The sequence below is a fragment of the Coregonus clupeaformis genome, chromosome 29 (genome assembly GCF_020615455.1).
Source record: "Coregonus clupeaformis isolate EN_2021a chromosome 29, ASM2061545v1, whole genome shotgun sequence".
In the NCBI taxonomy this organism is placed as follows: domain Eukaryota; kingdom Metazoa; phylum Chordata; class Actinopteri; order Salmoniformes; family Salmonidae; genus Coregonus; species Coregonus clupeaformis.
The window spans coordinates 18,444,739-18,461,268 of NC_059220.1; positions in this window are offsets into that span (position 1 = coordinate 18,444,739).

Below are 16,530 nucleotides of genomic sequence, written 5' to 3' on the forward strand. Positions count from 1 at the left end.
TACCCGAAACGTTTGACCCAAGTTAAACAATTTAAAGGCAATGCTACCAAATACTAATTGAGTGTATGTAAACATCTGACCCACTGGGAATGTGTTATGATGATTAATGTATGTGCAACTCATAAGCTGTATGTAGACACAGGACAAGGACACACCATGTGTTAGTGGTGTCACGAGTGAGGAATAGAAGGTCAGTGTGCCAAGATAGATTGGGGGCCACTGGTGCTACTCTTAGGATGGGTGCGTGATGGAATGGCCTGGCTAGGGTGCCACACTACACTAAGGAGGTAGATGATATGGTGGTAGATGAGTGACAATCAATAATGGTTAGCAACTGTGTAAGATAAAAGTAGGTTGGAAGAGCAGTATATAAGCTGAGAGATTGTCTATGGAAGTCATTCAGATGGCAAGAGGCAAAGCACGTGCAGCCTGTCATTGAATCAAATATTGTGACCATTAAATAATGACTGAATCCAATCTCAATCTGTGTCAACTGCTCTCTTGCATCCTGAACTTCTCAATATCAGAAACTCATCATAACATAATGTGATGAAAGAAATAAAAGCTGAAATAAATCATTCTCTCTACTATTATTCTGACATTTCACATTCTTAAAATAAAGTGGTGATCCTAACTGACCTAAGACATGGAATCTTTACTATGATTAAATGTCAGGAATTGTGAAAAACTGTGTTTAAATGTATTTGACTAAGGTGTATGTAAACTTCCGACTTCAACTGTATACTATAGCCTACTGTATTTAGGTTTATGCTTATAAGTCCTTTATTTATACAGCGGCAGTAGATCACAAGACCTATTGAAGGACGCATGGTTGGTTATAGTCTATTGGCTCGCATCGTTCCAGTCAAACACTTCTGTCCGTTTCAGTCGCTGTGTTATTTATTTCATATCAGATAACTCCAAGCAGACAGTTCCATACTTTCATAACACAACTCTCAACTTTCCATGGCGTTCATCATCCCAAGCCATTTTGAATTAAGTTCGCAATAAATCACACAGGAACCTCTGGGTTCCCCACTGGCCGACAGCTAGATTAATTTTTTACCAGCACAAATGTAAAATCAGTTCGAATGTACTTGAAAGATGAGGGAAAGCAGGGGTTTTTCCCCCCGAAGATGATAAATGACTGTTGGTGAAGAAAATCATTTCACATTGTTTTGTCGTTTACTTATCAGTGATTCAAGCAAAAACCAACATAATTAAGCCAACGTGAAAACAGCAAGACAAGGCCCACCCACCCTTTGATGAATGTCGGTTACTTATAGAGTATATAGATTCAAAAGAAGATTTCAAAATTGAATTCATGCATTTAGATCTGCATGCAAGATTCAAATGACAATTCACCAAGTACCACTTCCCACAACCTTCATTCAGCTAAAGAATGTCTTGTGGGTCACTAATGACATGCTCATAGTTGTCAAGATCAATTTATGTTAGCTTTGGTGAGAATTAAGAGTATAAGTAGCAGATTGCTATTCTCGATCGCTCCCCTGCAAGAAGAAAAGCATCATTTGATGGTCTGCTGCTCAGACAATATATAAAGCTAGTTGTAATGGTTGTTTGGAGGCTAAGTGCAACAGAGCTGCAGAATTTAATTTGTTCCACAAACTTGGAAAGCACTATGTCGGCCTGCCAAATATCTCTTGATGTGCCAGGGTTGTGTGACCTTAGTACAGCAGACAGACTCTCTACCTACCTACCTGACGAGCATTTTAAGGCCTTATAGAAATATATAGATGAGTAACCAGAGTAAATGTAACAGAGTAAATGTAACACTTTATTTTATAAACATGACATTAACATTTTACATTTTACATTTTAGTCATTTAGCAGACACTCTTATCCAGAGCGACTTACAGTTAGTGAGTGCATACAATTTCCATACTGGCCCCCCGTGGGAATCGAACCCACAACCCTGGCGTTGCAAGCACCATGCTCTACCAACATGAACCCCCCAATGGCTTTTCAAGTGCCTTTCAGAAGACAGGGATGAGGTCACTAGCTTTGGCTGTATTTGGTTTTGGTTCCAGGTTAAACAGAGGTCACATAGGTCGTTCTGTGGTGCACTGCACACCACATACTGTGCTTTCTGTTCTTCAGCTTTCTGTAGATTACTGTAAACAAAAATTATGTAAACTATTTTTCCCAGACTGTGACCCGTTGTGTATTTCCGTTTACGGAATATTTAGATAAAGCCTGGAATAAAATAAAAAGGGCTACCTATAATTAAATTATACAAATATTTAGCTTCTACGTGGTAAATGGCAAGTGTGTACAGTGAGGGAAAAAAGTATTTGATCCCCTGCTGATTTTGTAAGTTTGCCCACTGACAAAGACATGATCAGTCTATAATTTTAATGGTAGGTTTATTTGAACAGTGAGAGACAGAATAACAACAAAAATATCCAGAAAAACGCATGTCGAAAATGTTATAAATTGATTTGCATTTTAATGAGGGTAATAAGTATTTGACCCCTCTGCAAAACATGACTTAGTACTTGGTGGCAAAACCCTTGTTGGCAATCACAGAGGTCAGACGTTTCTTGTAGTTGGCCACCAGGTTTGCACACATCTCAGGAGGGATTTTATCCCACTCCTCTTTGCAGATCTTCTCCAAGTCATTAAGGTTTTGAGCCTGATGTTTGGCAACTCGAACCTTCAGCTCCCTCCACAGACTTTCTATGAGATTAAGGTCTGGAGACTGGCTAGGCCACTCCAGGACCTTAATGTGCTTCTTCTTGAGCCACTCATTTGTTGCCTTGGCCGTGTGTTTTGGGTCATTGTCACCCATCCACGACCCATTTTCAATGCCCTGGCTGAGGGAAGGAGGTTCTCACCCAAGATTTGACGGTACATGGCCCCGTCCATCGTCCCTTTGATGCGTTGAAGTTGTCCTGTCCCCTTAGCAGAAAAACACCCCCAAAGCATAATGTTTCCACCTCCATGTTTGACGGAGGGGATGGTGTTCTTGGGGTCATAGGCAGCATTCCTCCTCCTCCAAACACGGCGAGTTGAGTTGATGCCAAAGAGCTCGATTTTGGTCTCATCTGACCACAACACTTTCACCCAGTTCTCCTCTGAATCATTCAGATGTTCATTGGCAAACTTCAGACGGGCCTGTATATGTGCTTTCTTGAGCAGGGGGACCTTGCGGGCGCTGCAGGATTTCAGTCCTTCACGGCGTAGTGTGTTACCAATTGTTTTCTTGGTGACTATGGTCTCAGCTGCCTTGAGATCATTGACAAGATCCTCCCGTGTAGTTCTGGGCTGATTCCTCACCGTTCTCATGATCATTGCAACTCCACGAGGTGAGATCTTGCATGGAGCCCCAGGCCAAGGGAGATTGACAGTTATTTTGTGTTTCTTCCATTTGCGAATAATCGCAAACTGTCGTCACCTTCTCACCAAGCTGCTTGGTGATGGTCTTGTAGCCCATTCCAGCCTTGTGTAGGTCTACAATCTTGTCCCTGACATCCTTGGAGAGCTCTTTGGTCTTGGCCATGGTGGAGAGTTTGGAATCTGATTGATTGATTGCTTCTGTGGACAGGTGTCTTTTATACAGGTAACAAGCTGAGATTAGGAGCACACTCTAAAAGGGAGTGCTCCTAATCTCAGCTTGTTACCTGTATAAAAGACACCTGGGAGCCAGAAATCTTTCTGATTGAGAGGGGGTCAAATACTTATTTCCCTCATTAAAATGCAAATCAATTTATAACATTTTTGACATGCGTTTTTCTGGATTTTGTTGTTGTTATTCTGTCTCTCACTGTTCAAATAAACCTAGCCTTAAAATTATAGACTGATCATTTCTTTGTCAGTGGGCTAACGTACAAAATCAGCAGGGGATCAAATACTTTTTTCCCTCACTGTATATAGATTGTGTATAGGCTTGTCTCCCACATGAATATTCTCTTTGTGCCAGACTGGGTTCAAATGCCTTCTGTTTCATTTTTCTGTATTTATTTATATGTATATGTTATGTATGTATGTATGTGTCTATATACAGTTTATATGTATTTATGTATGTATGTATGTACGTATGTATGTGCACTACCAGTCAAAAGTTTGGACACACCTACTCATTCAAGGTTTTTCTTTATTTTTACTATTTTTTACATTGTAGAATAATAGTGAAGACATCAAAACTATGAAATAGCACATATGGAGTCATGTAGTAACCAAAAAAGTGTTAAACAAATCAAAATATATTTGAGATTTGAGATTCTTCAAATAGCCATCCTTTGCCTTGATGACAGCTTTGCACACTATTGGCATTCTCTCAACCAGCTTCATGAATGCATTTCAATTAACAGGTGCCTTCTTAAAAGTTAATTTGTGGAATTTCTTTCCTTCTTAATGCGTTTGAGCCAATCAGTTGTCTTGTGACAAGGTGTGTGTGTGTGGGGGGGGGACGGGGACGACAGTCCATCATTACTTTAAGACATGAAGGTCAGTCAATACGGAACATTTCAAGAACTTTGAAAGTCTCTTCAAGTGCAGTCGCAAAAACCATCAAGAGCTATGATGAAACGGGCTCTCATGAGGACCGCCACAGGAATGGAAGACCCAGAGTTACCTCTGCTGCAGAGGATAAGTTCATTAGAGTTAACAGCCTCAGAAATTGCAACCCAAATAAATGCTTCACAGAGTTCTAGTCACAGACACATCTCAACATCAACTGTTCAGAGGGGACTGTGTGAATCAGGCCTTCATGGTCGAATTGCTGCAAATAAACCACTACTAAAGGACATCAATAAAAATAAGAGATTTGCTTGGGCCAAGAAACACGAGCAATGGACATTAGATCGGTGGAAATCTGTCCTTTGGTCTGGAGTCCAAATTGGAGATTTTTGGTTCCAACCGCCGTGTCTTTGTGAGACGCGGTGTGGGTGAACGGATGATCTCCGCATGTGTAGATCCCACCGTAAAGCATGGAGGAGGAGGTGTTATGGTGTGGGGGTGCTTTGCTGGTGACACTGTCTGTGATTTATTTAGAATTCAAGGCACACTTAACCAGCATGGCTAACACAGCATTCTGCAGCGATACGCCATCCCATCTGGTTTGGGCTTAGTGGGACTATCATTTGTTTTTCAACAGAACAATGACCCAATACACCTCCAGGCTGTGTAAGGGCTATTTTACCAAGAAGGAGAGGATGGAGTGTTGCATCAGATGACCTGGCCTCCACAATCCCCCGACCTCAACCAAATTGAGATGGTTTGGGATGATTCGGACCGCAGAGTGAAGGAAAAGCAGCCAACCAGTGCTCAGCATATGTGGGACATATATAACACTTTTTTGGTTACTACATGATTCCATATGTGTTATTTCATAGTTTTGATTTATTCACTATTATTCTACAATGTAGAAAATAGTAAAATTAATGAAAAAACCTTGAATGAGTAGGTGTGTCCAAACTTTTGACTGGGACTGTATGTATGTATGCGTATTTATTTACTGCTCTAGCGATATAATTATTGTCTGGATAACCTTATTATTATGTATTGATTTTTATCTTTAATTTTTTCACTCTTTATGCGATGTACACTGCAGAGAACACCGGAAGAAGAATTATCACTGAATTATCACAGTGAATTATTGTAATGATTGTTTATGTGTCAATTAATCCCATAAGGGATGGGTTGCCAACTGGCGATTTGACACGGAAATAAAATGTCATTCATTCATTCATACTAAGTTGGTGACCAGCCCCCTACATACTGCAACGTGTGCTGTATATGACCCCATAGTCTGTATTATAAACTGGGTGGTTCGAGCCCTGAATGCTGATTGGCTGACAGCCGTAGTATATCAGACCATATACCACGGTTATGACAAAACATTTAATTTTACTGTTCTAATTATATTGGTAACCAGTTTATAATAGCAATAACGTTTGTGGTATATGTCCAATATACCACGGCTAAGGGCTGTATTCAGGCACTACGCGTTGGCCATATACCACACCTCCTCGGGCCTTATTGCCTAATTGCACACTACATACTTCATATAGTGTAGTAGGGAGCACAAGCAGTCAGGGCCGGCGTTATGGGCGGGCCTTAGGGGGCCTGGCCCACCCTACCGTACCTCCTTGCCCATCCAAATAAAATACTTAAATATTGATCATTTATTTGAACGAGACGCACGATGACATAAAGACACATCAATCTCAGATAAAGCATCCGAGCGAGTGAAACAGCGCCCCTCTGTCTCAGCATGTGTAGACCATATATCTGATGCTGTCTGGTTCAAAAGAGTATGGCATGTCATACTATTTCTGTCCAGACAGCATCAGATACATGGGCTACACATAGTAAGACAGACAGGCTGCTTGGATGCTTTCTCCGGTGAGATCATTTCAGCCACTTGCAAATTGAAGGAAAGTTGGAGGGTGCACTGTTGGTGGTTGCACTGTTCGGATGCTGGAATTATTTTGGACGAACGTGCGAAGGTAACCTACTTTTTGAAGTGATTTGTTTAACAATTAGATGAAAACATCATGACTGGTTATGTTCATGCCACATTAAAAGGTAATACATTTTGACAGTTAAATTATGTCTTTGCTATAAAACCCACGCAAGCGCATGCACACATAGGAGCTCCCGGGAAAAAAAACATGCCCCCCTATGGAAATCAAATACCTGTCCAACTGATTCATTTTGGCGCCGGCCCTGCAAGCAGGACAGCTTCAAAATCTGTAATTCCCCTTGAGTCCCAGAAAAGCCTGGTTATCAACAGGAAACTGATCACCTACACTACTACTGTAAACCATCTGGTCCACAATGCTGGCACAACCCCACCACATTCTTTTTGTATCATTTTCAAACAATTCTCTGTATTCTCATTCGATACCACACAAACCCACATCCATACACAAATCTCAATGACATAATGGAGAGAAACTCTATACTGGTGAATGTTTACTTGAGAATAGAATGCTTATGGCCCACATGGAGAAATGCCAGTGGGGAAATCAAGCAATGTGTGGGGTGGCTGATAGGGATCTGTGTGTAGGAATAGAGAGTCACATTGTGTTGACATTTCCTACTTCCCACGTCTAGAAGAGAACCCTAGAGTACAGTTGGCATTGTTAAAATGGAAAACAACTGTTGAGAGGACGAGATTAGAGATATGAAATGTACACAGAACAGGCTATTTGTTCACTCCAATAACAGGTTTCCAAAACACAGAGGAAGTCAGCATCCATTTGGAGTCCATTAGCTTTGACTTATATACTGAAGGCCTAACTTATAATATGAACACTATTATAATAATATAAACCAGACTAAACTTAATGCTAGTAAAGCATGTGTTGTCGCTTTGAATATCCTAAGAGGCTGGCAGCTCACAGCTCCTAATGTCTTTCTTGAGCAAAATCATAAGATATGTTTAGATGTGCTTGTGGAGTAAACAACAATAAAGTAGCTACAGGGTCATTGGCCAATGAAATTAATGGACATCTTTAATGGAGGTGTATAAGATATCGTTCTACTTAGCCAATCAGTGAACCACCCACCGTTCAACCTTTGAGGACAAGGAGAATACATAAAGCGGCTGAAACTTGTGTGCAAATTATCATTTAGGATTGAAGTAATTGGTTTAATCAGTGTTGAAAAGGCAGCCAGAGCAGAAATGTCACTTTAGATTAGGGCCCTCCTCCTGAAGAAATGTATGACACCACTGATCAGGGGACTAAATCACAAAACCAATCAATTGCTTTTGTGACTCTCTGCTCCCCATGCAGCAGTAAAAGGTTCTCACTGCATTAGGTTCTCTTTCCCATGATAGAAAATGCTATCTCCTTAGTAACATAATTGAACTGCTCATCAACTTGGTCACACTGTGTCATCAAACCTGTCCAAACCCCCAGCAAACAACCCTGTTCAGGTTAGGCCTCACTCCACTCACTCTAAATACCACCAACACTGTTCGGGTTAGGCCTCACTCCACTCACTCTAAATACCACCAACACTGTTCGGGTTAGGCCTCACTCCACTCACTCTAAATACCACCAACACTGTTCGGGTTAGGCATCACTCCACTCACTCTAAATACTACCAACACTGTTCGGGTTAGGCATCACTCCACTCACTCTAAATACCACCAACACTGTTCGGGTTAGGCCTCACTCCACTCACTCTAAATAATACTGAACAACACCAGGGCCCAGATTCACAAAGCGTCTCAGAGTAGGAGAGCTGATATAGGCTCAGTTTAGCCTTTTAGATCATAATGAATAAGATGAAATGGACAGTGGAAACTTGATCCTAGATCAGCAGTCTCAATCTGAGATGCTTTTGGAAGACAGACCCAGGCTGCAGAGGGACCGCAAGGAGTTTCTAACTAAGCATTGTATGCTACACTAAGATGCTTAGTGCTATCAGGGATCCTTGGGACGTCCCTACCCTAATCCCTAACCTTAACCCCTACCCTTAACCATAACCTAACCCTAACCTTAACCATTTTACATTTCAACTTCAATGGGGTAACTTCATAGTTGGGACATCCCAAGTATCCCGGATAGCACGGACAACACTAAGATGTTCACAAAATGTATCTTGTATTTAAATAAGATGGCCAAACAAAAATCATAAGCAGCTCTACAGATTCAGTTTCAGAGTGTTTAATAGTCACATGTACAGGGTTGCAGATGTGATTGCGTAGTACAGTGAAAATCTTAGTCTTCGAGCTCCAACATGCAGGACTAAGTGAAATAAAAGAATGAAATGGTAATAAAAAACAACAATATGAATAGAAATAGCACTAAGTATCACAGGTGTTCATCAACATTTACGGGACTATAAGTAGAAACACATGTATTAAATTCATATTATTCAATGATACTTTGACATCTATTCAGTTAGTTGTACAGGTAGATGTAGGATCTTAAATTGATCATGCTGTTGCAGGAAAACTTTCCTGCAAAGCAAGAAATGTAAAACTTGTAGTGCATTTAAGGTTTAAAAAGGTTTCTGAAGTTTGTAATTTCCACATCAGACTTGATTTCCCTTACAAAAAAAGTATCAACCCTACAAAAATGTCCATGAATTATAATCCACATAACAATTCACATTTCCTGTTGCAGCAGGATTATTTTCCTTCTGTAGCAAACTGGCTGAAATTAAGATCCTACATCTATAACACCATACTCTTAATTATATTGAACAATGTTATATACAGTGAAAGTATTCACACCTCTTGACTTTTTCCATATTTTGTTATGTTACAAAGTAAGATTAAAATGGATTTCATAGAAACATTTTCTCAACGATCTACACAAAATATATGTAATGTTAAAGTGTAAGATAATTTTTTACATTTGTAAAAACAAATCTGAAAAATAAAACACTAATATATCTTCATTAGATTAGTATTCAACCCCTGAGTCAATACATGTTAGAATCACCTTTGACAGCAATTACAGCTCTCTAAGAGCTTTCCACACCTGGATTGTGCAACATCTGCCCATTATTCTTTTCAAAATTACTCAAGCTCTGTCAAATCATTGCTAGACAACAAATTTCAGGTCGTGCCATAGATTTTCAAGCTGATTTAAGTAAAAAGTGTAACTCGGCCACTCAGGAACATTCACTGTCTTCTTGGTAAGGAACTCCAATGTAGATTTGGTCTTGTGTTTCAGGTTATTGTCCTGCGAAAAGGTGAATTAATCTCCCAGTGTTTGGTGGAAAGCAGACCTCTAGGATTTTGCCTTTGCTTAGCTCCATTCAGTTTATTTTTTATCCTGAAAAACTCCCCAATCCTTAACGATTACAAGCATACCCATAACATGATGCAGCTACCACTATGTTTGAAAATATGGAGAGTGGTGCTCAGTAAAATGTTGTATTGGATTTGCCCCAAACATAACACTTTGTATTGAGGACAAAAAGTTAATTGCTTTGCCAAATGTTTTGCAGTGTTACTTTAGTGCCTTGTGGAAAACAGGATGCATGTTTTGGAATATTTTTTATTCTGTACAGGCTTCCTTCTTTTCACTCTGTCAATTAGGTTAGTATTGTGGAGTACCTACAATGTTGTTGATCCATCCTCAGTTTTCTCCTATCATAGCCATTAAACTATGTAACTGTTATAAAATCACCTTTGGCCTCATGGTGAAATCCAAGAGCAGTTTCCTTCCTCTCCGGCAACTGAGTTAAGAAGGATGCCTGTATCTACAGTGGGGGAAAAAAGTATTTAGTCAGCCACCAATTGTGCAAGTTCTCCCACTTAAAAAGATGAGAGAGGCCTGTAATTTTCATCATAGGTACACGTCAACTATGACAGACAAATTGAGAGAAAAAAAATCCAGAAAATCACATTGTAGGATTTTTAATGAATTTATTTGCAAATTATGGTGGAAAATAAGTATTTGGTCACCTACAAACAAGCAAGATGTCTGGCTCTCACAGACCTGTAACTTCTTCTTTAAGAGGCTCCTCTGTCCTACACTCGTTACCTGTATTAATTAATTAATATTATCAGTATAAAAGACACCTGTCCACAACCTCAAACAGTCACACTCCAAACTCCACTATGGCCAAGACCAAAGAGCTGTCAAAGGACACCAGAAACAAAATTGTAGACCTGCACCAGGCTGGGAAGACTGAATCTGCAATAGGTAAGCAGCTTGGTTTGAAGAAATCAACTGTGGGAGCAATTATTAGGAAATGGAAGACATACAAGACCACTGATAATCTCCCTCGATCTGGGGCTCCACGCAAGATCTCACCCCGTGGGGTCAAAATGATCACAAGAACGGTGAGCAAAAATCCCAGAACCACATGGGGGGACCTAGTGAATGACCTGCAGAGAGCTGGGACCAAAGTAACAAAGCCTACCATCAGTAACACACTACGCCGCCAGGGACTCAAATCCTGCAGTGCCAGACGTGTCCCCCTGCTTAAGCCAGTACATGTCCAGGCCCGTCTGAAGTTTGCTAGAGTGCATTTGGATGATCCAGAAGAGGATTGGGAGAATGGCATATGGTCAGATGAAACCAAAATATAACTTTTTTGGTAAAAACTCAACTCGTCGTGTTTGGAGGACAAAGAATGCTGAGTTGCATCCAAAGAACACCATACCTACTGTGAAGCATGGGGGTGGAAACATCATGCTTTGGGGCTGTTTTTCTGCAAAGGGACCAGGACGACTGATCCGTGTAAAGGAAAGAATGAATAGGGCCATGTATCGTGAGATTTTGAGTGAAAACCTCCTTCCATCAGCAATGGCATTGAAGATGAAACGTGGCTGGGTCTTTCAGCATGACAATGATCCCAAACACACCGCCCGGGCAACGAAGGAGTGGCTTCGTAAGAAGCATTTCAAGGTCCTGGAGTGGCCTAGCCAGTCTCCAGATCTCAACCCCATAGAAAATCTTTGGAGGGAGTTGAAAGTCTGTGTTGCCCAGCGACAGCCCCAAAACATCACTGCTCTAGAGGAGATCTGCATGGAGGAATGGGACAAAATACCAGCAACAGTGTGTGAAAACCTTGTGAAGACTTACAGAAAACGTTTGACCTGTGTCATTGCCAACAAAGGCTATATAACAAAGTATTGAGAAACTTTTGTTATTGACCAAATACTTATTTTCCACCATAATTTGCAAATAAATTCATAAAAAATCCTACAATGTGATTTTCTGGATATTTTTTTCTCATTTTGTCTGTCATAGTTGACGTGTACCTATGATGAAAATTACAGGCCTCTCTCATATTTTTAAGTGGGAGAACTTGCACAATTGGTGGCTGACTAAATATTTTTTTCCCCCACTGTATGTAGTGACTTTACAGCCCTCTAACCAATTTTACTATTATGTGTGTTTTTCCGCGTTATTTGTAATTTATTCTGTACATAATGTTTCTGCCATCGTCTCTTATAACCAAAAAGAGCTTCTGGATATCAGGACAGCGATTACTCACCTCGTATTGGATGAAGATTTTTTCTTCAACAAGTCGAACGCGAAGGATATCCTACAGACACCCGACAAGGCCCAAATCCCCGTCATTCGCATGAGAAAGAGACAGATATATCGTGGACGTAGGTCGGGGTGCCTTGTAAGGATCCGATGGCGAGCAAGTAAACTGCCTCTTCCATCAATCCTATTAGCCAATGTTCAATCATTTGAAAATAAATTAGATTACCTAAGATTACCGTTATCCTACCAACGGGACATTAAAAACTGTAATATATTATGTTTCACCGAGTCGTGGCTGAACGACGACATGGACAACATACAGCTAGCGGGCTATACGCTACATTGGCAGGATAGAACGGCTGACTCCGGTAAGACAAGGGTGTGTATATTTGTAAACAACAGCTGGTGCACAAAATCAAATACTAAGGAAGTCTCGAGGTTTTGCTCGCCTGAAGTAGAGTATCTTATGATAAGCTGTAGACTACACTATTTACCAAGAGAGTTTTCATCTATATTTTTCATAGCTGTCTATTTACCACCACAAACCAATGCTGGCATTAAGATTGCACTGAATGATCTGTATGAGGCCATAAGTGAACAGGAAAACGCTTATCCAGAGGCAGCGCTCCTAGTGGCCGGGGACTTTAATGCCGGGAAACTTAAATCAGTTCTACCTAATTTCTACCAGCATGTTAAATGTGCAACCAGAGGAAAAAAAACTCTAGACCACCTTTACTCCACACACAGAGACGCATACAAAGCTCTCCCTCGCCCTCCATTTGGCAAATCTGACCATAACTCTATCCTCCTGATTCCTGCTTATAAGCAAAAACTAAAGCAGGAAGCACCAGTGACTCGGTTAATAAAAAAGTGGTCAGATGACGCAGATGCTAAGCTACAGGACTGTTTTGCTAGCACAGACTGGAACATGTTCCGGGATTCTTCAGATAGCATTGAGGAGTACTGGCTTCATCAATAAGTGCATCGATGACGTCGTCCACACAGTGACCGTACGTACATACCCCAACCAGAAGCCATGGATTACAGGCAATATCCGCACTGAGCTAAAGGGTAGAGCTGCCGCTTTCAAGGAGTGGGACTCTAACCCGGACGCTTATAAGAAATCCCGCTATGCCCTCCGACGAACCATCAAACAGGCAAAGAGTCAGTACAGGACTAAGATTGAATCGTACTACACCGGCTCTGACGCTCGTCGGATGTGGCAGGGCTTGAAAACTATTACAGAATACAAAGGGAAGCACAGCCGCGAGCTGCCCAGTGACACAAGACTTCCAGACAAGCTAAACCACTTATATGCTCGCTTCGAGGCAAGCAACACTGAAGCATGCATGAGAGCACCAGCTGTTCCGGATGACTATGTGATCACGCTCTCCATAGCCAATGTGAGTAAGACTTTTAAGCAGGTCAACATTCACAAGGCCGCAGGGCCAGACGGATTACCAGGACGTGTACTCCGAGCATGTGCTGACCAACTGGCAAGTGTCTTCACTGACATTTTAAATAATTAAATAATTAGTAATTTAGCAGACGCTCTTATCCAGAGCGACTTACAGGAGCAATTAGGGTTAAGTGCCTCGCTCAAGGGCACATCGACAGATTTTTCACCTAGTCGGCTCCGGGATTAGAACCAGCGACCTTTCGGTTACTGGCACAACGCTCTTAACCACTAAGCTACCTGCCGCCCCGGACAGAGTCTGTAATACCAACATGTTTCAAGCAGACCACCATAGTCCCCGTGCCCAAGGACACTAAGATAACCTGCCTAAATGACTACCGACCCGTAGCACTGACGTCTGTAGCCATGAAGTGCTTTGAAAGACTGGTCATGGCTCACATCAACACCATTATCCCAGAAACCCTAGACCCACTCCAATTTGCATACCACCCCAACAGATCCACAGATGATGCAATCTCTATTGCACTCCACACTGCCCTTTCCCACCTGGACACCATAGTGCCCTCAAAGCTCATCACTAAGCTAAGGATCCTGGGACTAAACACCTCCCTCTGCAACTGGATTCTGGACTTCCTGACGGGCCGCCCCCAGGTGGTATGGGTAGGTAACAACACATCTGCCACACTGATCCTCAACACAGGGGCCCCTCAGGGGTGCGTGCTCAGTCCCCTCCTGTACTCCCTGTTCACCCATGACTGCATGGCCAGGCACGATTCCAACACCATCATTAAGTTTGCCGATGACACAACAGTGGTAGGCCTGATCACCGACAACGATGAGACAGCCTATAGGGAGGAGGTCAGAGACCTGGCCGTGTGGTGCCAGGATAACAACCTCTCCCTCAACGTGACCAAGACAAAGGAGATGATTGTGGACTACAGGAAAAAAAGGAGGACTGAGCACGCCCCAATCTCATCGACTGGGCTGTAGTGGAACAGGTTGAGAGCTTCAAGTTCCTTGGTGTCCACATCACCAACGAACTATCATGGTCCATACACACCAAGACAGTCGTGAAGAAGGCACAACAAAGCCTATTCCCCCTCAGGAGACTGAAAAGATTTGGCATGGGTCCTCAGATCCTCCAAAAATTATACAGCTGCACCATCGAGAGCATCCTGACTGGTTGAATCACCGCCTGGTATGACAACTGCTCGGCCTCCGACCGCAAGGCACTACAGAGGGTAGTGCGTACGGCCCAGTACATCACTGGGGCCAAGCTTCCTGCCATCCAGGACCTCTATACCAGGCGGTGTCAGAGGAAGGCCCTCAAAATTGTCAAAGACTCCAGCCACCCTAGTCATAGACTGTTCTCTCTGCTACCGCACGGCAAGCAGTACCGGAGTGCCAAGTCTAGGTCAAAAAGACTTCTCAACAGCTTCTACCCCCAAGCCATAAGACTCCTGAACAGCTAATCATGGCTACCCGAACTATTTGCACTGCCGACCCACCCCCACCCCCACCCCATCTTTTTACGCTGCTGCTACTCTGTTAATTATTTATGCATACCACATGTACATATTACCTCAACTACCTCAAATAGCCGGTGCCCCCGCACATTGACTCTGCACCGGTACCCCCCTGTATATATAGCCTCCCTACTGTTATTTTATTTGACTTCTGCTCTTTTTTTCTCAACACTTTTTTGTTGATGTTTTATTTTACTTTTTTTATTAAAAAATAAATGTATTGTTGGTTAAGGGCTGTAAGTAAGCATTTCACTGTAATGTCTACACCTGTTGTATTCGGCGCATGTGGACAATAACATTTGATTTGATTTGATTTGACTGGGACTATTGATACACCATCCAAAGTGTAATTAATAACTTCACCATGCTCAAAGGGATATTCAATGTCTGCTTTTTTTTATACACATCTACCAATAGGTGCCCTTCTTTGCGAGTCATTGGAAAACCTCCCTGGTCTTTGTGGTTGAATCTGTGTTTGAAATTCACTGATCGACTGAGGGATGTGTGGGGTACAGAGATTACTATTATTGCACACAGAGTGAGTCCATGCAACTTATTATGTGACTTGTTCAGCACATTTTTACTCCTGAACTTATTTAGGCTTGCCATAACAAAGGGGTTGAATAATTATTGACTCAAGACAATTCAGCTTTTCATTTTTAAATCATTTGTAAACATTTCTTAAAACATAATTCCACTTTGACATTATGGGGTATTGTGTGTAAGTCAGTGACCAAAAAAATCTCTATTTAATCCATTTTAGATTCATGATATAACACAGTCAAGGGATGTGAATACTTTCTAAAGGCACTTTATCTCTATGGTTAACTCTAAAAAAGGTTGTTTCTCCCCACTAATACAATTTAAGGTATGTCTGCCCATCAGAGTGTCCTATCAGTCTGTGAAGGGGATGGTATATTGCCACGGATGTCCATTGCCCTTATTAAGGCTGCCATTACGCTCTGTGTCCCAGGTGACATTGATGTCCTCAGAGCTGCCTGTGTGTGTGTGTGAGTGTGTATCTACACTACCGGTGAAAAGTTTTAGAACACCTACTCATTCAAGGGGTTTTCTTAATTTGTACTATTTTCTACAGTGTAAAATAATAGTGAAGTCATCAAAACTATGAAATAACACATATATGGAATCATGTAGTAACCAAAAAAGTGTTAAACAAATCAAAATATATTTTATATTTGAGATTCTTCAAATAGCCACCCTTTGCCTTGATGACAGCTTTGCACACTCATGGCATTCTCTCAACCAGCTTCATGAGGTAGTCACCTGGAATGCATTTAAATTAACAGGTGTGCCTTGTTAAAAGTTAATTTGTGGAATTTCTTTCCTTCTTCATGCGTTTGAGCCAATCAGCTGTGTAGTGACAAGGTAGGGGGGTATACAGAAGATAGCCCATTTGGTAAAAGACCAGCTCAAATAAGCAAAGAGAAACGACAGTCCATCATTACTTTAAGACATGAAGGTCAGTCAATATGGAAAAGTTCAAGAACTTTGAAAGTTTCTTCTAGTGCAGTCGCAGAAAACCATCAAGCGCTATGATGAAACTGGCTCTCATGAGGACCACCACAGGAATGGAAGACCCAGAGTTACCTCTGCTGCAGAGGATAAGTTCATTAGAGTTACCAGCCTCAGA